At 38.6% G+C, this 26,263-nt stretch overlaps 1 protein-coding gene across 1 annotated transcript in view; it reads left to right on the top strand.

The window, feature by feature from the left end:
- The first annotated feature begins 23,648 nt into the window (after window positions 1-23,648).
- Window positions 23,649-26,263, top strand: part of glceb (glucuronic acid epimerase b) — a 56,144-nt gene continuing 53,529 nt past the window's right edge. Inside the window, exon 1 of the mRNA XM_005930432.3 lies at window positions 23,649-23,850. The gene's annotated coding sequence lies outside the window, so the exon portion shown is untranslated. The remainder of the gene's footprint in view (window positions 23,851-26,263) is intronic.

The following is a 26,263-nucleotide window of genomic DNA, read 5'->3' as shown; positions in this document are numbered from 1 at the left end:
ACAAAGGCAGAAATAATTCTCAAAAATGATCTTGAATAACACTTACACCTAATGAACATTAAATGCTAAGTATTCCCTATGAATGACATTTTCAAAATCTGGTCAAAATTCACCAATGGTCATATGGTGCTGCAGTAGTGTGGAACAATGCAGCTGGTAAACAAACAAACAAGCAAAAGTAATGGTATCTTGTGCTGAAAATAGTTGTGACTAAAAATCTTGATAGATTTTGAATGACTGATTATTCATGATGCTGTGAAAGGAACATTTTAGTGCTGTTTTACCCAAAATAAAAATGGTTTAAGAGTTTTTAATGGTGGTTTCCAGAATGTACAACAACAGACAATGTTCAAGGCCAGTTTTCCAGAGATCAGGTCAGCATTCAGGTGAGTATTTCCATTTATCCAACACAGGGTTAATGCATCTAGTTTTTCCAAGAGCGGTAAATCTCTGAAAGAGACAGAACAAGACTGGCTCAGGCAGGCACATCAACAGGTTTTCTGCAAGGAGGAAAAAGACAAACACATAAGTATAAAGTACATGGACATCAGGATAATGGGTGAATTTAAGCAGAGTAGAACCTAATACTGTTTATCTCTGTAGGCTTGTTCCAGCAGAGATATCCTGCTGGAGTTTCTCCATTCCCCTGGCTGATGGACACAAGATGTTTTACATCTTGGTCAACTTACCAGAAAAATCACAACATGATATCAATGACAGCTCTCTTCATCAAGTTATCAAGCATAAGAGATTATAAGGACACATATTAAAGTACCTTGGCTTCAACTAAAACATTAGAAATACTCTTTGCTTTCACTTTATTACTCCTGAGTATCTGATATTGGTTTATTTGTAATATCAGCTTGCTCACCAGCATCAGTGGTATTTCAGAAATTGCATTTGTGAAGTCATTTCTAAAATGTTTTTTTCTAAGGCTGAGGCTTTTCAGTTCTTTTTTAGATTGTTAATAAAAATGTATGGCTCATCCAAGTAATACCAAATGTAGTTAAATCTATAATTTTCTGTCTATAATCAAATTTTAGTGCTTGAACAATCTAACAGCTTCAACTGCACTAAAGAGTAAAACAGTAACATGTGGATTATTAAACATTTGTCTCTCTCTTCTAACTCTCTGTTAGTAAACAATTTAATTCAACAAATTAATTTACTCTGCCTTACAGAAAAATGGTTACAGCGGGATAATTATATTTAATTTAAATTAATTAACACCCTCAAGTTGTACTAGGCGTCAGAATCCTTGAAGCACAGGTCAAGGAGGTGGAGTAGCAGCAATCTTCTCCTCCACCTTATTAATCAACCATAGATCCAGACAGAGGTTTAACTAATTTGAAGGCCTGACTCTTAGCCTTTTCCACCCTATCTGGAAAACTCAAAAACCTGTTTAATTTGTTGATATCTATTGTCCACCCGGCCCTTACTAAAAGTTTCTATTTCAGGCTTTTTTATCTGATTTAGTGCTCAGTTCAGATAAAATAATTATAGGGGGAGCTTTTAACAGCCATGTAGATGCTGAAAATGACAGCCTCAACACAGCATTTAATCTATTATTTGATTCAATTTTCTTCTCTTAAAATGTAAAAGAGCCCACCCACCTCTTGAATCACACTCTGAATCTTGTTCTGACATACGGGATAGAAAGTGAACAGCATTCTCTGAATGTTGCTTTTGTCTGATCGTTTCTTAATAAGATGTATATTTACAATAATGGATTACACATTAGTGAGGAACACATTTCACTACAGTAAATATCTTTTTGAAAGTGCTCTAACTCATTTTTAGGATATAATTCATTCACTGTTATCGCCAATGCCATGTACCAACACGGTGCAGAGCAGCTACTTGAACTTTACTCCCACAGAGGTCGATTATCTTGTTAATAGTTTTACATCTTCACTCTGCACGACTCTGGATACTGTAGCTCTTCTGGAATAGAAAACCTCAAATCAGAAGTACTTGACTTGATAGTTTCAAGTCTCAAATGTGCACCTTAAAGTAGATCATTCGTAAGTTGGAGAGGAAAATGTCATATCACTGATTTACAAAATGATCATTTAACCTGGAAAAAACCCTCCATAATTAATCACTGATTGAAGAAAACTGAAGCCAGGCTGACAAAGAGTCAATGTTCTGTAGAGCCAAGCATGTCTTTAAGCTTAACTAGTAATGGCTTCAGCAGTTTCTTCACAAATAAAATTTAAACCTCTACAGAGAAAAATACTCGAAACCACCTCACAGACATAACATTACGCACAGCTACTTTCAATAACATTGATATTTATTTACAGTTTCTCGCTGATTCGTTTTTTGGAGTTAACTTCAATAGTTACTTCTGCCAAACCATCAACATGTCTTTTAGATAATAATAATAATACATTAGATTTCTATAGCACCTTTCAAGAAACCCAACATCCCATTCCTACAAGATTGCTCCACAAAGTCCTACCATCAACTAACATTTTCAACCTTAAATATGATCAATCTATTAATAGGGTACCACACGCCTTTAAGGTTGCAGTAATTAAAACATTACTTAAAATGCCTTCATTGACACTTATAACTATCTAGCATTTAGCTAATTGAAGTAATTTTTACCCGGGATATGTCCTTCAATGTGCAAATAAACAAATACAGGACTGTTCTTGCATATACACAATATCACTAAAGTTACAAAGATCCTGTCTCAGAGTGATACTAAAAACTAGTTTAAGCATTTATTATCTGTTGGACTATTGTAATTCATTATTATGAGGTTGTCCTAAAAGCTCCCTGAAAAGTTTTCAGCTGATCCAGTGCTGACGGGGACTAAAGACAGAATATATTTCTCTTGGCTTGGCTTCTCTTCATTGGCTCCCTCTTAAATCCAGAATCAGTGGAACCAGCTCCCAAATTAGATTTGGGAGACAGACATCCTTTCTCACCTCTTTTCACTCGCCATGCATTTATACACCACTCTGCATTTAATCATATTATTATTATTATTCCCTGTCTAAATATATTATTAATTTCCGGCTCTCTTCCACACTGTGTCTTTTGTCCTGTCATCCTCCCCTTACTGTGAAGATGGCTGCCCCTCTCTGAGCCTGGTTTTGCCAGAGATTTCTTTCTGTTAAAGGGGAGATTTTCCTTCCCACTGTCGCCAAATGCTTCCTCATAGGTAGTTGTCTGATTGTTGGGTTCTTTTCTATATTATCGTAGGGTCTTACCATAAAGTATAAAACACCTTGAAGAACCTGTTGGATTTAGTCTTTAGTGCACAAAACTGATCTATCACAGAAACAAGAGAAAAAAAGACAGTATGTGACTGTTTGTATGTGAATAACTTTATGCATTAACATGTAGTTTTTTTTAGCTATGTATTTGTAAGTTTATATAAACATATATAGTATGTGGACAGTAAATGCATGTTTACATATTTTTTGTCATTTAGCAGTCCATTTCACTTTTACATTAATACCTTTAGTTTCTCGTTGTTTCCAGTTCAGATGGCAAAAACAATGCATACTCATAGGGAGAATGAAGCCATGCGATTGATAAGTGTGAATTTGATAATCCATGAAAATAATATGCATGCGTGGACTGTATCTTTACAAAAACTGTGACTTTGCATGTCTTTCATACACTCCACAGTCATGACACACTCCCAGCAGATGTTTTTAACTTTATTTTCAGAATGAGACCTTGTTACAGGCCTGTGTGGGTCTACACAGACTGGGACCTAAACTAAATTTCGATGGAGCCAGAAAATCAAAGGTGTTAAAAAGCAACGAATTGTTTCAGGGTCCTGTTGTTGCCCACACTCCATCAAGCTATCAGGACTTCAGAATGATGCCTTGTTGTCTTTAAACCATATGTACTTATCTTTGTATGCGCAAGCGCCTTTATTTGGTTTTGTTTCATGTTTTAGCTTTTTCATTCATTCCCTTTACAAAAGATGTCGATTCAGTGAGGCTAATTGATTAAATAGAGATCATATGGCATACTGGCAGGATGATTATAACTAAAACACCGTCTGAGAAAATGTTTTTAATACATTGAAATGAAGATAAAAAAAATTATATTAGCAAAACTGATATAGAATAATCTTGAAATAGAAAAATCTTTATTGTGGTCGATACAAGTACAATAAAATTTAGACTGTTTTTGCAGGATTGTGTTAGTCTGCCTGATGACAAAAGGTCAAATAGAGAGTGCCCTGGGTGTGAAGTGTCTGAAATAATGCTGCTGACCTTCTTACTCAGACATCCTTTAAGTGTGGGAGTTCCAAGGCCACCACACATTGTACAGTCTTCATACTTTGTTGTTCCTTCAGCTGAGCAGCTGTGCAGTGTCTGCACCCCATCATGATGTTGTTTGTGCAGATGCTCTCAGTGGTGGTTCAGCAGAAGTTCAGCACAGGTTTCTGGGAGAGCTGCACTTACTTCAGCTTCAGCTCCTTAGGAGGGACTGTCTTTGTTGGGCTTTTTTGACCAGGTTTAAGATTTGGAGCTCCATATAAATGGACAAGTTGAGTCCAAGGAACTTTCGTTTCTTCACACTATCTACTTCTTTGTGTATAGAAAGGAGGAGGTGGGCTGTGCTTCCTGTTCTTCTGAAGTCTATGATTAACACTTTGGTCTTGTTGGTGTTAAGCACCAGGCTGCTCTTCCCAATCAGCCAAGTGTGTCTGCGAGCAGTTTGTCATTGCCAGTCACCAGGGCCCTATTCCAGAAGGCAGGTTTAGCTAACAACTCTGTTTCAGAAAGAGAGTTAACTTGGACTCTGAGCTTGTTACTGAGGTAGCGAACTCTGTGAACCTTAGGTTGCTATCAAAGTGCACAGACGAGTGAATTAAAGTTGCAGAAGTTTACATTTTTAGAAAAACTGAAATCCCAAATTTATCCTATTTTGCTACTTTGAACAGTTTTGCAGTCATTCAGTTGAAATTCATGTTGAAATGTGCTCAGCCATATAACATCAGTCAACATTTTGAAATTTACGGTGCTGAAATTCAGGGTCTGAGGCTCCACATATTTTCTACTGAAAATCACCAAAATCGGTCTCAGTGGCTCAACCGGAAAATATCATAGCCTCTGTAATGGGTCAGCAAACTGTCCAGTTGCATGGCTGGATGGATCCAAAAGGGACAAGGATCACAGATTCAGGTTTTCTATATTTAAGCATTTTATTCGCACCCACAAATTTTATTATAGCCTTGAACAGATGGGAGAAGAGGGTGAACAGTAATGGGCAAGGAGGTGCACGTCCTCAGCTCACTTGCTGGTGGAAGTTTAAAACCTGTGACCTTAATGAGGAAACCTCAGGCTTTGTAGTTCTGCAGAAAGGGTGCGCTGCCCAGGAATCGAACCCGGGTCGCAAGAATGGGAATCTTGCATGATGCCACTACACTAGCAAGATGTACTAGTGGGTCATAGCTATATAAAATAGCATGCATGAGGTACACCTGGAAGTTAGTGTTTGTCAGTTTGGTCAAATATATGACCACGGAATAAACTTGAGGTAGACAAGTGAAAATACATTTACATTTATGAAGAATGTCTTGTCTACATGAGTCTAAAACATGTAGGTAACATTGTGCTGGAACACCTGCTCTGACTTTCTTAAAAATGTCTCCTCTTGAATACCCCGACATTTTAATAAAATCACTTTGAAACAAAAAAAAAACTGTGAATTTTTACAACACAATAAAAATGGATAATTAAAAATACAAAAGGATCCTGATAATAATGATAATAATAACTGCTTAAAGTTACTATTTGGGCCTCTGTAGAATTGAAAGCACCCATCTTTCTATATTACACTAATTCAGACTCCATAGGCTACACCTCAGGCTTTAACCCTTGCTCTGGTTTCTGGTTTGCATTCCTGTATTTTTGCATTTAGCCATGTTATTTGTGGCTCATTAAATTATGATTTACAGTCAAGTGTGACAAATAATGTGGCCCAGAAGGGTTTTATATTCTGTTGTCCTACATACTGGTATGCCTTTTAAAATTTAAATAAATAAGAAATCCTGTTAGTGTTTTTCTTCATCTGTCAAAGCCGGGTCTGTTTGACTAGAATAACGAAAACATCTTTGTGACCCTGTACAGGGCCTTTAGCATGACTTTTCCAACTTCAGTTACTTGGTCATAATAATGCATGCATGCGAATTAAATGTAAATAATTTCCCCAACCAGGATAAACTTTTATAGATTATTTTTAAAACCAGAAAATTCAATTCAATTTTATTTATGCAGCGCCAAATCACAACAACAGTCACCTCAAGGCACTTTATATTGTAAGGTAGACCCTACAATAAATAAATAAATAAATAATATTTGAACAAATATAAATGTAATGGTGCACATAGTATGGGATTGGGATGCAATGTACAAGATAAAACTGAACAGAAGGAAATATGTGTTGTGTAGGAGTAGGTCTACCACAAGAGGGAGGCATTTGTTAAGGTAGCGAGCATCAGTAGTCAGTAAAGGGGACATTGAAATGTAATTGGGTAGTTGGCATTAACTTTCAAGATTGACAGGATTAAACAGAATTAAAACCTCACAAACAGGCTCATGTCTAAAATAAAGCATCAATCATCCGTTTGAATTAGTCTGACTACAAAGAGCAACTTGCATCTTCTTCATCTGTCTTTAATTAATCACAAAACTCATCTTGTTTAATGACATGTGGTTTAAAGAGGTGAGGCTAATAGTATGTTGCTGTATTTATGGCAAACGGACGGCAGAGAGGAACAGCTGCTAAAGGAGCAATCCTGCTCTTCCACTTTTCTCCACATGGAAGCACTTTATGCCCGCAGTAACCCCGAACTCAAAAGCTGGCTCATGGTAGCTGCTGCGTGAAGTCTTCTCCATGATGTTTCTTCTTTGTCAGTTTTAATTACCTCCTCTCCCACCAGCAGCTGCCTGCAAATCCAACAGAATAAAACTGAACAGACCCGATTAGACTAAAAGTTTTCCTCTGTTGGAGTTTGGCAGCTTTCCTGTACAGCAACCTGATGTTAAGATGTGGAACTCAGGCAGATGTGCTCAGATGGGTGAAGCCAGAACAGCTGCTGTCCTGTCTAAATATCACTTACAGTCTTTCTGCTGGTAAAATGACGCTGAATAAACTGGGAAAAATACATGAATCTTGAGAATAGTGCACTTCACAAACAGCAATATGCAGTATTGGTCATGTGATAACACTGCTCTTTCACACTATCAGTGTTGCTGTAGGTTTAGGTTAGCCCTGTCCATGGACATGTCCTTTAAAACTGTCCACTTTGGCATGTTGACAGTCACTTCCTGCTTTTTTTCCTTTCTCCCAAAAGGATTACATCTTTATGGTTACTGTGAGTCATGCAGCTGTTATTTTCACTTCAATATTTAAATAATGTTTGGTTAAACTGGTGAGAAACTCGGTGCACACTTATTATACACCCAGCCTGAGTTTACACAGTAAACACAGCACAGATATTTAATTTGCTATGCAAAGCTAACAGAGCTTCAATAAAAGGGATTAATTTTGAAATGCTAATCTCTGGACTATTTCCAATTTGAAGTAAAAAAAAAACTAATTTTTTGTTTAATCACTTACTAAAGCTTTGTCAGTAATGGATTATATAAACATTTTCTCTGTTACTGGTCTCACTGCGCAGGATCATTTTGAAGCACGCTATAAAGAGCAAAGTGTCTTCTGGAGCTTGGTGGCGACTGCTCAGTGCCTGCTGACTGGGTAATATGTGTAAGCCCTACAGCTAAGGGTGATGCAGTGGGTAAAGTGATATTAGTGGGGCAACTAATGCCATCAGTGTTTCTTGATGTAGTGGATTACATTCCTTCTCCATGTGAATTAGATCCCTTTTAAGAGCCACATTTAGCTGTTGTGGTGAAGGAGAGTGCAGAGGGGTTTTTTGTGGTTTGAAGCTTTTTAGGAGCATCTGGTGCCTTTAAAAAAATCTTAGGACCTGCTTCATATCTATAAAAAAGTTCGCTTCTTGTACCTGCTGCAAAATTAAACTGTTCTCCTGCACGTGCTGGAACAATGGGAGCTGGAACAAAATGAACACTCAAGACCAACCGCGTCAGAAGACATTCATTATTCATGTTAATTGATTCTGGCAGTTTGGAGACAGTACCTTGTAATGCAACACCCATCCAGGACAGGAAGACGATAAACACACACAAATCTCATCTAGCATGAATACAGAGTAGCCTGCTTCCTTCTCATGTGACTCGTTCTTCTCACATCAACCTGGAACTGCGAGGCACCGTGTGAGCCGGAGTATATTGTTAACATTGGAGTGTGATTTGCATCGTCACTGTGTGTATGCATTAATGTTCATCAGCGAATTGGAAGGCAATCCTTATTTTCTGAGAAACTGAACAGAGTTTTTTCTTTTGATTTGAATTTGGAAAAAAAAAAGGACTAAACTATTAAAATGAACGAGAACGTTTTTCATGTGAGATCATTTCAAATAATCAGACCCTACTAAATTGACAGCACTCGCAGTGCATGCACTCGTTTGTTGGAAATGGGAAATGTGAAAAAAGAAGGTCACATGCATCTTGATGTAGATGGCAAAGCACTCAACATCGTGCCGCAATTAAATTTTAATGAGGCCTCTCCATTCTACTCAACTGGAGATGCTACTGTGCAGACTCTCTCCTCTTCAGCCTCTCCCTCCTTCCATGACTTCACAGCACCCAGTAGCTTATTTCCACTGGTGTGCAGTGTCAAAACAGACCATATGTGAGGCCCATTGAAGAAGAATTCATCCATGATAGATCAGACTAATGTAGGATGAGATTTCTTTTGTATTGTCAATGTGAGATCCAGTACAGGTAATGGAAGATTTTCAGCCTATTTCTCAGTCACTGAGAAAATGTGGAATACAAATGAAGGCAAAAAATATTCACATTCACCTACGTCATGATTTTCAAATCTACTCCTGCTTCTGTTTCCTGTAGCTTGCTTTCATGACATTGTTTTAGTCTACAGTGTTTCGCCTTACACTAATACATAGGAATACATTAAATCTCTGCCTCGCATATAGATCATCAAACATCTCCGCCTGTGGCCAATTGTATTTAAACATGGTGAGTGATGCATAATTACATATTTGCCTTGTGCTAATGTGCAGCAGTGTCCTCGTGCTAATTATGTGTCAGAGGAGCATTTGACACAGATCTTATCATCTGTGCAGGTTGTGGGAATGACTCTCAGAGGCTCACAATGTGGGTCAGTGGATGACAGTTTCTACTGCAGATGAATTAAACTCACCTTAAGACAGATAATACCTTTTGTAGCACTTGCACAGATTACACATTTCCTCTTTTCTCTCTTGTTTCTTCTTTTCATCCATTGTCCTTTCGCTGTTTTCAGTCTTAGACTGTGAAGCAGTTTGTGATGGAAGTTTTATGAGACCAGGTTTCTCTCTGAAGTTTATAATTCAACAGTTTTATTTATCCCCTTCCTGTGCCTGCTCTCATCTCCTGATAAGAAACACAGTGAGGTTATGCACTATAAATCCCAGCACAGACAGCAAGTAACCAGGCTGTCCTCGAGACCTTGATGGAGGCAAAACAGAAGATTTCGACGAGCCTGACCCTTTGAGGCACAAATTGTGAGGCTTCACTACACAGAGGGGTCAGTACCAACACACACACACAAACTCCACTACACTCTGAACATACATTCAAGTCTCTGTTTGGTGACTTTGGTGGTCACCCTGAACTTTCCTTTAGCAAACTAGCTGGCTGGATTCCATCAAGCTTAGGTACAGTCGATGTGTTCATGTTTACCTCAGGATAATAATAATACCTCTATCACCGATAATACAACACACTGCTTTTCATTCATCAATAAGCAACAGAAAATAGGATAGCAGTCCTATTAGCCTCAGCTTTACTTTGTATTTTAAACTAATTAGCAACTGCTGCCATGCTGCCAAGTATTAGTTTTTTGGTTTTTATCTGTATGCAAGCAGTAACAGCACAGGCATTTAGTCTTCCTCATCCCTGAAACAAATCAACACTTGTAGTTGCAAGTCTCCCAGTGCTCTAACTGTTGGGGTTTTCTATATAATGTTGTGGTTTGGGGGGTGGTGTTAAACATTTGCACGCCCCAAAAGTTGGGTGTCAAGTACAAGAGAAAAAGGAATTCTGGAGTAAGCTGGATGAAGTGGCAGAGAGTCCTCCCAGGGGGAAAGAGTGATGATTGGAATAAGGGTGATGAGGAGGTGTTGGGTGGGTGTGGTGTTAAGGAGAGAAATGCAGAGGTTCTTTGCGATCTGAAAGAGATACAAGACTGAAAGGTGGTGTCAGGAGAGAAGGTGGCAAGGTGGCATTGGATGGTTGGCTGTAGGATTGTTTTGGAAATCAAGAAGAGGAAGCAAGTTAAGGTGGAGGTAAGGACCAAATGCTGGAAGTTTGTTGTGTGGATTTCTGGTTCTTGGTGGTGTTGAAGAGTAGCCTGATGACTGGGAAACTGCCAAGAATGTGATTGGTATATCCTCTGGACACTTGGAGAATTGGTGGTGGAAGGAGGAAGTACAGGTAAGTATTAAAAGGAAGTGATTAGCAAAGAAAAAGTGGGATAGTCTGGAGGTGAAGAAAGTAGACATGAGGAGGCTAGGCATATGGCAAAAAGAGATGTGGCAAAGGCGCGGCAAAAGGTTTATAGTGAATTACTTCAGAGGGTGGACACTAAAGAAGGAGAAAAGGGGCTTGTATCGAGCGGGTAAGCAAAGAAATGGAGCTGGAGAGAAGAGGAATAAAAGTTGGTGGGAAGCAAGACAGAGTACATAATGTGTGAATGAGAGAGAGACAGGTGCAAGGACAGGATGAGCTGCAAGGAGCAGAGATAGTGAACGTAGGCGAGTTTAAATACCAGGGGTCAGCCATCAAAAGTAACGGACGGTGCAGAAGGGTGGTGAAGAGGAGAGTGCAGGCAGGGTTGAGCGGGTGGAAACGAGTGTCTGGGGTAATCTGTGACAGAAGCATAGCAGCGAGAGTGAAAAGGAACATTTGCAACATGGTAGTGAGACCTGCTATGATGTAGCAGATGTGGACTGGAGATGGTGGCACTGACAAAAAGACAGGAGACCGATACTGGAGGTGGCAGAGCTGGAGATGTTATGATTTTCACTGGGAGCGACCAGGATGGACGAGATTAGAAATGAATATATCAGAGGGACAGCTCAGGTGGAGTGGTTTGGGAAGAAAGTTAGAGAGGCAAGGCTGAGATGGTTTGGACATGTGCAGAGGAGGAATAGTGGATAACGAAGGGTGTTGAAGATGGAGCTGCCAGGCAGGAGGAAAAGAGGAAGTGCACATAGAAGATTCATGGATGCAGTGAAGGAGGACATGCAGAGGGTTGTAGTGACAGAAGAGGAAGCCAGAGATAGTGTGATGATCTGCTGTGGTGACACTTGAAGGGACCAGCTGAAATAAAAAAGAAGAAAAGCAAGAAGAAGAAGCACATTTGCGCTAATTAGATATATAACTGAACTAAAGTAAAAAAGCTACGCTGGACTCGTGTCAGCTGCGATTGGCAGTTTGTTGCTTCCTAATGAAAGTACATTTTGTAATACGACAAAAGCACAATCACAACCATATAACTCAGTCATAGATAACAAGCTCCTACCCTGGTGTACCCTGCTTTGACAATCTAGCTTTGCTACTTTCAGTGTACTGCAGCTAGTAATGTCAAAATTATTTCCATCTCTGACAGCAGTGTCTGTGTTTTGGTCCAATTTAATGTCCGTGTATGAAAACGGCACTCTGTCAACCACAGCTGCGAAGCAAAGCATCTTAAAGCAACATAATAAATCATTACGTATCTTGCACACAGATGTTTCACCAGTTTGTCTCACAGACGCTCTTTACTTTTTTGCAGAAATGTGATAATCTCGCACTGAAGCACCCTTTGTGATATGATTGACATTTAAAGACAGCCACTTGTTCCTGTCATACAGCCTGTATGACAAGAACAGGAAGGGATCATGCACAATTTCTTTAGTGTGCCGAGAAAGAAAAAAAATAAAACGGTTTCAGCTAAATTACTCCTTAAAAATCACTGCAGTGCAGAGCGATTAGTCAGTTATAATTTTTCCGGTATCAAGAACTTTTGTAATTTGCATGACTTCTTAATGTTTTTTCAAAGTTTAGTCCTCATTTGCATAATTTTCATTATCCCATAAGAAGTGGCCCCAGCTTCATAAAGCTGCTCTCCATTCCTGCTTGTAGCAGTTAGTTCTAGCTGTGTTGTAGAAAATTTTTCAGCTCGGCTAATTTTACAAGAAAAATCAGCATTGTAGTTTTTATGAGGGAAAAATTCCATATCAAGAAAGTCTTACCAATGCATCTGTAGTTATTTGTGCAGTATGTTTTTATCTTTTATACCCCTCACTTGTGGATATCCCTCATCTTTCTTCAGTGAACGTGACACGAACATGAATTTTACTTTAAAAACTGCAGTGGATTTTCTCTGAATCATGACCAGCTGCCAATGAAAACACTACACAGCAACAGCCAGTTTTATTGTTATGTGTCTGAAAAGCGTTATCTGTCCTAAAGCATTGCCATTTTAATTTACCAGTACTTATTCCAGAGTGTTTGCATAGCTGTAACAATGGCAGCGCTGATCTGATGACACAGCTGTAGCCTCCTATCTACTTTATGCTGTCTCTTCTCGCCTGTAGGAGGTAAAGAAACAGGCAGCCGTTGGTAGATAAACATGCGAGCATGACTGTTTTCTCACCGGTGGAAAACTGGACTGAAAAATGGAAATTATTATCACAGTAACAGAACAAAAAGTCACCAACCGCCTGTTCAGCCGTATAAGAATAACAACCAATGGACATGTTTCATCAACATGCTGAGTAAACTAAGCATGGGCCAGAGTGTGGCCCCTCGAATAAACTGAGAAATAAACCATAAAGACAAGCTTAGATTGAATTACATTTACAGAGGTCCTGTTATAGACTAACATGTCACGTGTTGTGGAAATGATGACCTGCATTAGTATAAAGCTGGGGTCGGCAACCCTGATCACTTGTGTGCCACAGCTGGCTCGCGAAGGGTTAACTGATGGCACGACACGCAGGGAATTAATCTGAGAAGGTGCATTAAAATAAATGGCCGGGCCACCGGTGCACATCGCAAATTAGCTCGCATAGACACATTAGTTGTGCCGCTTCTTAAAACGGTATCTTAGCTAAAAACCCCAACTACTGGATTCCACTTGTGATTGGCTAAAAATCACTTAGCCTACCGGTGAGAGAGATGTTGCTAGCTGACAGTTTTTTAAGTGATGTTGAAATTTCCACGTTCCGCTACTTCAAATGTTTCAGGAGCTGTCCGCTCAGCGCAGGACCAGCACCACGGACATACACACAAATACAATACTGCACTATGCCAACATCTGCGAACAAATATAGTTCTATAAAGTTGTTCTATATAGTGTATAACTGTTCATATAGAGCGTTATTAAATGTATTGCTAATGCAATGGTTGATATGGCACATTGAGATGGCACTAATCATCAGAAAGGTTGCCGACCCCTGGTATAAAGGCTTCCATTAGGTGATCTTTACTAATAAAACTAATATCAATTAGTCACTTTCTCTTGCAATAGTCAAAGTATTGAAATTTAAAGCTCTTGTCAAAATTTTCCATCCACTTGATATGGGCATAAAAGTCATGATAATTTGGGGCTTTGAACTCTTCATTTTCCACGGTGGAATGATTGTACAGAGTACATTTTTAATTACTTGGATCCACAGTTTTGAATTTATTTTGGATTTTGTGTGAAAACGATACATGCAGACTCAAATATATATATACACTCCCACTAATATTTGGTTAAATTTTCCCTAGCAAGTGTCACCTTACAGAATTGGTAACATTTATTTGAATTACTTGGTTTCCTTGCACAGACACCTTTTAAGCACAGCCCACATATTTGCAATAGGCTTAAAGTCAGGGTTTTATGAAATCCATTCCCAGAAATTTCATAGTTATCTGAAACTACTATGCTTAAAATGCCTTTACGTTCCAGATAAGAAATTAAGTAAGAGAAGCTTAAAGTTCTTTTCTTTTAAAACCCAGGAGGCAACCAAAAGCTCATTAATGACTTTTATTACTATATTTAAGGCTAACTTTTTATAAAGGTGCAATCCATTCTACCTCAGTGATCCAAATATTTCCCACAAGTCCTGGTAGAACGTGATATATTTTTAATCCACTACTAAAAGTAAAATGGCAGAATGTAAACAGCGACCACGATTTACGCCAGCCGTCTCTGACTTTGGATTACCTCTTAAAAACTCACGACAGGTTTGCTTTCAGTGTAACTCTGAAAGATACAATGTGTGCACCCTCTGAAAAGTGCACAGACTCAGATTTGTCAAAGTATGCCTTGGCTCCGTGATAGATTGTAAGTGAAAAAGCTGAGCTTTCATTTGGCTGTCAGGAGGAGCTGCCAGCTTCAGCAGTTCTATAACCTTTTAAAAAATGAACGGCTTTATGGTAATGGCTAAAAAAGTCATAAATAACAAAAATGAAGTGTTGCAAGTGTTTCAGCCAAAGCAATCAGTTGTATTCAAATCAGGTGGGGTAAGAGCACAGTCACATTATAATTGTTGAGTCTTTCCGTGACGCTTTTCAGAATTTCATCCTGCTCAAGGATGCGTTTTACAATGTCTTTGTTGAAGAATGTATAATTTGCATTTAATTTAAATTTAGATGCTTACACTTCTTTTGCCTCATCTCTGAATCTGTTGTACAATTAACTCCACTGGAGTTGGTGAAAAACAGTCCTCAACACAGCAAGTGAGCCTGTTTGCAATAATTTAAAGTCAGAGCTGATCGAGTGGGAGTCAATTTGCATATAAAGATTCAAAACTGGCAAATGTTACTTGGAAAATTTAGTTCAAAAATCTTGTGTTTCCTCATTCATCAACTTTATTACATTACCTTTAACATTAATCAGCTTAACAGACCTTTTTTTGTGGATGGAGGATGTGTCAAAAATATATAATATATAAAATCAGCTCGCTTCTGTTCTGTCTTTGTGGCTCTCTGTTTTACGCTACTTAATATAAGTGAACTAACATTGGAAGACATAGTACATGAATCTTTTATGACCCTGAGACAGCAGATAAAGTGGAAGACAAAAGAAGCTCTGCTCACAGTGCACTCTGGACGCCGAGATCAATCAAATGTCAGTCAGACAGACTCACCTCTGTGTGGAATCTTAATCTGAGAGAGTGTGCCTTTGAGGCGAGCCTCAACTTTTAAAGAGCTGTTGTTCTATGCAAAGGGATATAAACTATATATAAACTATGTCAGATGACAGTGTGAGAAGCTGTTTTGCTGCACTGAAGATTTAACACTTATACTGCGCAAAGTGTTGCTATATTGATGTACTTGTGTACTCGTATTTCTAACCTGACTCCTAAAAGTACATTTTTACAAAATGATTATCATAGTGAGTGTATGTATCTGTCTATGTCTGTTCCCCAACTCTTCCTAGACACTCAAATCTTTACAAATTATATACATATGATCCATAGTAGCTGATCTCAAAACATTACGTGTACGTTACATACTTTTTGCCAAGCACTTTTTAGTGCAGTGGCACTTTGGGGTCACTGGAATGTGTCGCATATCTATAAATAAGTGTTAATCAAACAGTGTCTGTAATTGATCACTTGGTCTTATACAATGAATCTGTAGTTTGCAAAGAGGAAGAAGAATTGCTGTCCCTGCTATCTCACTACATATACAGTGGGGCAAAAAAGTATTTAGTCAGCCACCGATTGTGCAAGTTCCCCCACTTAAAATGATGACAGAGGTCAGTAATTTGCACCAGAGGTACACTTCAACTGTGAGAGACAGAATGTGAAAAAAAAAATCCATGAATCCACATGGTAGGATTTGTAAAGAATTTATTCGTAAATCAGGGTGGAAAATAAGTAGAAAGACTGTAGAGTTCAGACCTGCACAAAATATTCTATGAGATGTTGGATGTTGGATGAAAAGAGCAGGTATACACAGACAGCAGATGATTGAGGGTGTGGGTGTGACAGACATGTGACTGGACAGAACATGTGGAGGATGGATGGGGTGATAAGGGGAGGTAGGTGTGAAGAGTGGAACATAAAAAGAGGCTCAGAGTAAAACTGACGTGTGCTATCTCTGCAGCCTTATTGTTTTAGACAAACTGGAAATCCATTTGTTTTGTGTTTTGTAAAGCGCCCTTATGGTGGAGCCTCAGATGAATCAGCTACAGCTGCAGAAGCAGGTGTAGCTGATAGCGTTGGTATCAATCCGGTGCTTTTAACCTATAAAGGCAGCTTACACATGGGAGAGCAGTGTGCCATGATTTATGAGATGAATTGTCATCAATTTGCATAATCTCAACACTAAATCAGTGTCATTCTTACTCTCCACAATAAATAGTTAACACAACAAAACACAACTTTCAGCTTTTCATGTATTTTGAAACTGGATTCCCCCCCCCCCTAGACCTGGAATGTAAATGTGCTTGTCTCCAAATCACTCTGGGTTCAACTTTGGTTGATGTGCTATAAGCTATAAATTAGGGGTGGGCGAACTCCAGGCCTCAAGAGCCGGTGTGCTGCAGGTTTTATCCAACACAGCTGATTTAAATGGCTAAATTCCTCCTCAACATGTCTTGAAGTTCTCCAGAGGCTGGGTAATGAACTCATCATTTGATTCACATCTGATTCAGGTGTGTTGACCCAGGGTGAGATCTAATACCTGCAGGACACCAGCCCTTGAGCTCTTGAGTTCCCCACCCCTGCTATAAATAAAATAGGTGTGACAGTCAACACAGTTCGAATGGTTCAGACATTTTTCATCGTCCATATTTGTGGTATATTTTTGCCATTTCCAAAAAATGTTATTTATTTAATCAATGCTACTGATACCATGTTTATACATATATATGGATCGATTCATATTGGACTGATATATTGTTAAGTACAAAGCTGTATGTTCTTCACCTTCAGATGTTTTGTCGTTGCAACATTATGGTTGCTGTTCAGGCTCGGTTTCATTTTAACTCGAGCATCTGCACCCTGCCACAGACGTCCTTTTCGGCAACATTAACCGACTCCTTCAATCTTTCTTTTTTACTTGCTCTTGATAAATCTGTCTCTGTGCATCTTATAAATATAATACAGAAAAGCTTCCAGGCATATTAATTTGTAAAGCTTGCTGCAGCCAGGCCTGTATCAGACACGTCCCAGGGTGCCTTGTGTGAAAATTAGCATTTGATTATTTCCCTTTGCTCTCTTCTTCCATTAGCAACACAACTTTACTGTTCTCAAGGACTGAGAATGCAAATTAGCTATGTAACTAACAAACTGTTATCAGTCTGAATGGTCTCTGTGGGTTTTGCCATCTTTTATGCGGTGGCGAAACCACTCTTCATTTGTGCAAATTGTATTACGTTCAGCAATTGTGGGAAATAACTGGTGGCAAAACCTCTGAAAAAGAAAATTATGTTGTCGGACTGAAGAAAGAAATGTGTTTTGAACGCCTTCATCCACAGGAAGACCTCCCCTCCACCCACTATCTCTGTCCACACAGAGCTGTCAGTCAGTTTATATCTCTTTCTTGTGCCTGAGGTTGATATCAGATACAGAGAGCAGCGCATTAAAGTGATGCCGCTACCCTCCTTTTCCAAAAGTTAAAATGAGAAACAGACTTGGAATACAAATAGCCACAGATCAAATGAATGGTAGGGATTTTGAGCTCCTTATCTCACTCAGTCAGTCATTTTGGAGCCCAGACACCAAAAGGAGAGACTATGGGCTCAGAGGTTCTCTCAGCAAGCCCTCTGGCTGCAGCGCAAACAGGGACATCTTACACACATATCGCATTCAATTTTGCCTTCAACATTGTTATTATATTTTTGTCAGTTTCTTCAAAGAAGCTATTTTTCTGCTCGAGCTTTTGCTACTGATACCATATTTTTGCCATATTTCGGCCTCCCTTTGCTTTTGGGAAATCCAGAGAAAAGTTGAGCCCCTGAGACTTCACTTTGTGCATCATTTGTAAGAAAGGATTTTGATTTTTAAGACGGGGCGTTAAGCCTGCTAATCCCCAATTTATGCTGTCGTTGCTCTGGAACGGTTCCTGACAGGTATTAAAAGTAGGACTGGTGTTTGAAGTTCTTTTCAGCAGCTTCAGTGAGTCCACATTTCAGTGGTGAGGTTAGTTTAGACTTTGAGTGTTTGAGCCACAAAAACACACTCAGAAATCTCCTCAGCTGCGATGTGTTTAATCAGCCTTTGAATGAATTTTTTTTTTTTTTTTTAAAAACCAAAGAACAAAAAAAAGCTTTTAATTTCCATAGAATTTAGTCACGGGATGGGGCAATGGTGCTCAGCAAGTGGGGTTTGATTTAGAAGGTTGCTGCTGCTTGTCAGAAATATGATTAAGCTCTGAAATAGTCTCTGCTGACTGAACGACCCTTGTTGAGTGTTCACCAAAAGCAACTCACATTTCAGCCCTGCTCCTTGGGTTCAACAGTTGAAGAAATGAAAAGAGAAAACGATCTCTTTTGAACTGCCTATATTTAATACCACATTCAAATTCTTGGGTATGTGTGTGTGTGTGATTGTGTGTGTTTCTCTTCTTTTCAGCAGTGAACGTGCACGATATCGCTCTGCACAGAATGAATGACTGAATATCATCTGTGCATGCTGACAAATGGGCTATAAAACCACGTTTCCTTTACATTTCAGTCCGTTACCAGTCCCATTATTGTCTTTTTGAGTTTTGACAGTTAATAATGTCCCTTTTGATCCAAATTTGTTTTCTGATTTGAATCAATAAAGTTTATCAGAGTACTCATCACAGTACAGGGACACAAATACACAGCACAAAATCAAATAGCTTTTTTGTACCACGCTTAAATATATTTCGACACACTCAAATATCTTCTTTCTTCATTTATTTGGCAATATTGTCTCTCATAAAACCTCTCTGAGAGGCAATTACATTAACTATAAAAGAAGATGTAATATGAAGTTTCTATTGCCAAGTTGTTCATAATGACAATAACGCCCCCTCCCCCGCAGCTTTGTATAACGTTTTAGGAGAAACATCACAATGATTTGTGTGTGTGAGTGTGTGTACACACACGTGTGTGCATTTTTTCTTTGGTTTTGTAATAAAGGAATATTAGAAAACTTATAGAAAAACAACATTTTAAAAGGAATGGAAAATAATCAAACTCTGGACTTAAAATTGGTGCTCAAAGAAACACATAAATACCTCTGTGAGTATAGAATTATCTCCATCTTCCGGACTGATTCTAGCTCTGTGTTGCTGTAGTATGCCCTTTGGAGCAATAAATGCAACCAAGCTATCATATTTTAGTTTCGTGGTTTATCATTGCTATTATCATTATTATTTATCATTAGATCCCAGTTACAAGGAAAGTCTAAAGCAAGTGAAGAAAGGAAAGAAAGTCTGGACCGGCTTTCCATCTGAAGGTCAGAGTCTGGTCCTTTTCTCTAATAGGTTAATAGAAGCTGATAGAGATCGGTGTTGAAGAGACTGGCCTAGCTCTAACTGCCTATGTCTAAATGCCAATCCCACTAAAACTCTAATGATGCAACTTACTAGCAAACCTTGAGTGCAATCAGCTGCCACACCCACTAACAGTAGCTCTCCTCATTGATCCTTGCACTTGGAAAAATTGCTAGGTTAAACGTTAGTGACCAGGAAATAGCCCCCAAGGATGTGTTCAATTCAAGGGCTGGAACAACCCATTAAAACTATTTGAGAGATGTAACATATAAAAAGTTTTACCTTTGTCCACAATGTTGGACTTTAAAAGCAAATGGATATTATATTTAAGCAGTTTAGCAAGGGTAAAGCAACTAGCTCGAACAAATAATAGGAATCATGACATGTGACATTCACTCATAGAAAACCTATCATTTCCTTTGCTTGTAGCTAAATACAACCGTGCTATTTTATCTTGGTTTAACGGTCTATCTTTGCTAACATTCTCCAAGTAGCACTAAAACGATCATATAGCTAAAATTATATAATATATAGTCAATAGAATTTTATTAGATTAGATACATTTTTTAAGTAATGGCAGTCCTAGATAAATTTTTTAAAAGAAGGAAAATAAATATGTTGGTGTTGCCATGTATAATTTGGTCCATTTGTTTTTGGACAATGGTAGCTTTGCCTTCACACACCACCACAGTGGAATTTAAATCAAGCGGTCAATATGTGATTGAAGTGCAGATTTTCAGCCTTGATTAAAGGGATTCAACAAAAATGTTGTATCATCTGTTTAGCAGTTACAGCCATTTTTCAACATGGTCCACAGTTTTCAGAGGATCAAAATAAAACAAACAACCTAAAATAATTTCAAATATCATTGTTTTTAATAATGTGATGAATACTATGATGACCCTACCCACTCAGCCTTCTCTGTTCTGCCTCTTTCTGGTCTTGTGTTGAAGGCAGCAGGTTGTGATAGGCAGATATTGAGAGACGGCACATCTGTTGGCACTTGGCTAATGGTTTAAAACGGCTTGACGCTAATGTTTTCACTTCTTTCCAGCAGGCAGGAGAACAGCTGGTTTGGGTTTGGCTTTGGATTAACTTCACTTTTCTTTTAGAGACCTTTGCAACATACGTGAATTCACACTCTTCACGTGACTGATCTGGCCACTACATTTTTATTTCTTTTAATTTACATTTTTATTCCTCTAAGATGACTGACTTGGCCTGAACAGCAACCATAATGTTGCAACGACAAAGAATTTCCCATTTCTTTGCCCAGAGAAACTGCTGGGTTGATTTTGCAGTTTGTTTAGGATCATTATCCATTTGCACTGTGAAGCAGTATTTATCTGAATCTCAGCAGAAAGTATAGCCCTGTAAACTTCAGAATACATTCTGCTGTTCCTATCAGCAGTCACATCATCAGTGCTAGTGATCTAGTTAAATGCCTACGCCATAACACTGCCTGCACCCTGTTTGACAGATGATGTGGTATGGATTTGATCACGAGAGGTTCTCTTCCTTTCTCTTCCCATCATTATGGTATAGATTAATCTCAGCTTTATCTGTCCAAAGAATATTTTTTTCAGAAAAACAACAGGGCCTTCTTGATCCTCAGTGTAGTCAGTGGTTTGCATGTTGGTGTAAACACTTAATCTTTTCCATTCTTGAAGGTCTCTCTTGATTGTAGTTTCACAATATCTCCTTGAGAGTGTTCTTGACTACACTTGACTTCTTGACTAGAAAGTATGAACACTTTTTAAACCAGTGAAATAACTCTGCAGTCATCCACTGCAGTTGTCTTCTGTGGGCTCCCAGGAATTTTGCTGTTTGTGAGCTAACTGGTGGATTGCTTCTTTTTTATGAATGCACCTGTGATGGCTGCACTTACAGCCAAACAGTGGTAATATCACCATGTTAGTGTAGAGGCTTATAAGTAACCTTGCATTCACATTTCTTTCTTTAAATATAAGAATTTATTTACAGGACAATAAATAACTGGTTTTGGTTTAGAATTATTCACATATCCACATAACACTGCATTCTAAAATAAGTGCGCACATTTTAGTTTACACTGTTATGTATGATTAATTTTTTTTTTCCGAGCTACCTTAGTTGCAGCTGTTCCAGTCCCTTGATTAAGTAGCCAAGAGGTGGAAAAGGGGCGGAGCGAGCTTTAAAGGAAGACTACAAATTGGTTCACGCCATAACTCAGGACCATGGGGGGGAATTGGAGTTCATTATGTTTGGTTTAGTTAGGTTTTGTGTGTTTTACCCCTTCTCCTGTTTTTGTGGGCTGATCAGCCACTATTTAAGTTTCCTCTTTGTCTCATTAAGTTAGGTCAGTTTGTTTGAGTTATCAGTTGTGTTGTCAACTTTGAGTAGAGTTTTGTTAGTTTGACCTCTTTTATGGGCCCAAGATTTTGATTCTTTTTGCATGAGTTAACCAATTATGTTTTTTGGGTTAAATAAAAAATCATTTTTTGGACTTTAACCTGTGCCCAAGTTTCCTTCACTGCTCGGTCCATCACAGCACCAGATTGTTGGTTTGGCAAGGATGATATTCATCTTCTGGGAACATGAATATCAGCACAAAGAAAGTCATCAGCCAAGAGAATTCTGCACTATAGACCAACGTAGGGGACACAGCAACTTTGCCTTTGTGAAAAAAGAACACCTCATCAACAAAGGCAAATGCCATTAATTAATTGTGCAGCTTAAAATGTTATAATGCGATGTGATGTGCTGGTTGTGGTTTGCTTACTTTAGATGATCCTGTTCATTGACTTCTAATTCACCAAAACAAAATCATTTCAGTATTCAAACCATAATGAAAGAAAAACATACAGGATCTTTCTACATGTTTAAAAAAAAAACAAAAAAAATAACAGAGCTGACTGAATTTTAAACATATTTTTAGATGAAAGAAGGGCTGAAGATGCTGGCTTGCTAATCTTAAAAGTAAATTTTAAAAAATAGGAAGAATTTAAAATAAAAGAAATCTGGATTCCTCTGAGTCCACTAAACTATTAAGCACCAGTGGACTGGAGAAGCTATACCTGATTTTAATGAGCATCCACAACTAGGACAGCTAAAGCTACTGAGACTGCATTAGTGCCCGTTAAGTTAACTGCGGGGATATGCGACACTCACAGAGAAAATGTGAGAATGCTCAGATGTTGTTTTTTTTCCCCCCATCAGAGAGTGGTGCAGTCTTGCATCATGCATGTGCTGCACTCTGGGTTCCTTTTGCCTATGATGATATCATCTTCTTTTATTCTTTCTCAGATTGTACTTCATAAGACATGGGATATAGTGAAGATGACTGGATTTCTCATTTATTTAATGCTTTACTGAAATACCCTCATGCAGTCTCTTGTAAAAGATATTAGAGGTCTAAGAAAACTTAAATAATCTCATCTAATGTAACACATCTGAGAATTTCATCAGTGTTTCCTCATTCTAGTCAAAAATGCTGCAGTGCATTCTGCCTCCGTCATTTACATTATGTAGAACAGTTGCTTTATAATTCTTGTGTCCTTTCTCTGCATTGCACACACCTTATAGGCAACCTGAGGCTGTTTTAGCTATCAACTGATGCAGTTCTCCACATTTTTCTTGAGGCAGAGGTATGTGCAGATTGTAGCAGTTAGGCTTTTGATTAATGCAGTGTTGCCTTAATAATAATAATCACTTGGTCACTTATGTTCATGTTTTAGTATTTTATTTCAGGTAGTTTTTAAAAAATGATTTGCCTAATGTTAGTTGCATTAATAATAATAATAATAATAATAATAATAATAATAATAATAATATTTAAAATGGGTTTCAAGTTAGTTAAAAGGTATATTAACTTTAGAAAAATAAAAATGCTAATTTTATTTTATTTTATTTTATTTTATTTTATTTTATTTTATTTTATTTTATTTTATTTTATTTTATTTTATAGAGAAGCAGACTGTCTCTCAGACTTTCACACAAACCCTAACAAAAACAAACGCTTCGCTCCAGCCGGCTACTGTGATTGGTCCGTAGACACCCCCGAGTTCTCGCCCTATCTCGCGATGCCAAGGATTCTTCCCAGTGAGAAGCAGACGCTGAACTGTATTCAGTCGCTGTTGTGGCTGGGAGGCAGCAGAGTCAGGCAGTATCTTTGGTTGACCGTGATCCAGCCAAAGGTAAAGCAGGAGTCTTTTAAACTGACCGACAAAGCGAAAAGAAGCTACTGACGTGTCTGGCCAAACTCCGACTTTGCACGACACCTTTCATCCTCCAGGTAAGGTTGCTACCTTTATCGTCCTGTTGGCTCCCGCTGTCCAGACACTCATATACAGGGCTAGCTGATATTTTCACAGTTGAGTTTTACACCAGCAAAGCAACATTTAACCCCCCCCCACCAGTCTTCGCGTCCTCTTCTGTCACATTTTAAGTTATCCTTGTAAAGCACTTTGTCGATAAGTCATGAAGAAAGCCTCCAGCTGGTCGGCGTGTGTTAACGGAACCAGAGTGTGTGTGTGGGGGGGGCAAGCAGCAACTTCAAAGCTCACTGTCGACTCTGTCTCTGGAATGGATATCCCTGTTAGCTTGTATGCTAACGATACATCTGCTTAGTATAAAGTGGCTTGGCTTGCTCACTAGCTAGCTGGCTAATTCGCTTGCCAACTCAACACAGTGACAATAGTTCTGGGTTACTGTCCTGTCGATGAGGCGGTGGTGAGGTTGCGAGGCGAGGGAGCCATGGCAAGCATTTTGTGAATGAAACTGACAAACTTAACTTGTCCGGTTAGCTAACCTGCAGGCATTGATACTTAAAGCGACAGTTCTGCTCTTGGTTTATTGTACCTTGAATAATTTTAAACCCACAAGTCTTTGCAACAGAATAGCGACTTTTAATTCTAGTACCTCTTAAGGTTCAAAGGAAGGTATCTTTTTGTGCACAAACTTATCTACAGAGATGATTTTACTCCACACATACCTCTAGCTGTGAGTTTGTTGTACACTAAAGATAAAAAAAACAGCTATTTGTAAAAAGCCTTTTGAGGAGTAGAGAATAATCAGAGATTGAACTTAAGCAGCCTGAGCTCTCTGCTGTGGTAACTACACAGCTGTTAACTGTGTGCCTTTGTTATGGATCTTCTTTAAATGGCATGGGGTGATTTTAGGGAACTGATATGTTCATGTTGTTGGTTTTTCTACATACTCTTACAAATGTGTTTACTCCAGGCAAGAAAAATTACGAGCCAGATAAAGCTGTCGGAGGAAAAGAAAAAGGTCTGCAGATTATTTGGCCACAGTTTTAAAATGTAACTCTTAAAACATTTCTATATGGGCATTATTTTCATCTGTGCTGATTTTGAGATCATTGTCACCAAATTTATAGGTTTGGCCAGGCTCTACAAAGTACACATTCATTGTAAAACCAAACACACTAACATAAAATAAGCTGTAATATAGCAGTGACCATGTTATATGTAAGACCCTGGGTGTGCCTGTTTTTCTCCTTGACGTACTAGTCATGTATCCCGGAATGATGAAGGGGATGGAAGGAGAATCTCTTATATTTTGTTTTTGTATTTTAATGTTTTTTGTGATTGCCCAGAGGAACGGTTATTCCTGTAATAAATGTCTGGTTGTTCAGGAAAATTTTTAAATAAGTAAATTTTAAGATGCATTTATTTGTTACATGGTGGTTGCATTGTTGCTTAGCATTAAGACTTAGTCTGTTGTGTTTGCATGATATGGTCAAGAAAGGCACATATGCCTGTTGAACTGAGCATGGAATCTGGCATATGCACCAGCTGCCTCTTTAAATGGTGTGCAGACTCTGCCTACATGGTGTACTGCATGTGTTTATGCAAGTGCGTGCCAGTATTCAGGATCTCCTACTAAAAATCTCTGCCCACTTTGGGTGTGTCTCTTCCTTTCTGTTTGATATGATGCCGAGAAAGAGCCAGCCAATACCAGTCTACTCCACTTTGAACAGTTTTCTGCACTCTAAGTGTTAGAATAGGGACTGATGTTTAGTAGATTCAAAAAAGGATGTTTCTGAGGAAAATCGTAAGTGAAACAGCAGTTGTCATGTGTTTTGTTCATGCCGTACTGCTCTCTGCTCCCGGGTCACTGTGTAGAATTATGAACCAACACTCCAAATATGATCATGGTCAGTCCTGTGTTGACAAAGCAGTTTGAGCTACCTAGGCGTAGACTATGTGTAAGATCTTTGAAATCATCATTTGGTATTTGGTGATGAGACAGCAGGACATTGTTTTTAAGTATTACAGAGAGAGCTGCAGCGGTTCAGACTGTGTAGGTTATTTATCCCTCCTTGAACTACTGCCGGGAGGTTCTTTTCAGTTGTCACTGGTTGTACCCCTCAAGGCCTACTGGATTAATTGATCACTTAATGCCTAGCATGTCACAGACCTTGACATGCGCTATTGCGTTGAAATAATCAGATTTATTCTCTTCACCTGTGAGATGTCATAATGTTTTAGCTCATGTGTGTTTGACACTGAATTCGTACTACCAGTTGTCACTTGTTAGCAGGGAGTACGACTTTGCAAGCAGTTTAAAGTGAATCCTGGCACAAATAATAGGAGCTGATGGCACATCCATTAAGAATGAATATTAAGGGAAGTGAGACTTACTGTCTTCAGAAATTAATAAAAATGCATATTGATTTGTACATT

This window comes from Haplochromis burtoni, unplaced genomic scaffold (genome assembly GCF_018398535.1).
Source record: "Haplochromis burtoni strain Fernald_Lab_line unplaced genomic scaffold, NCSU_Asbu1 Contig_129, whole genome shotgun sequence".
NCBI classification, from domain to species: Eukaryota; Metazoa; Chordata; class Actinopteri; order Cichliformes; family Cichlidae; genus Haplochromis; species Haplochromis burtoni.
Note: the sequence above shows the minus strand (reverse complement) of the source record. Positions and strands in the feature narration are given on the sequence as shown.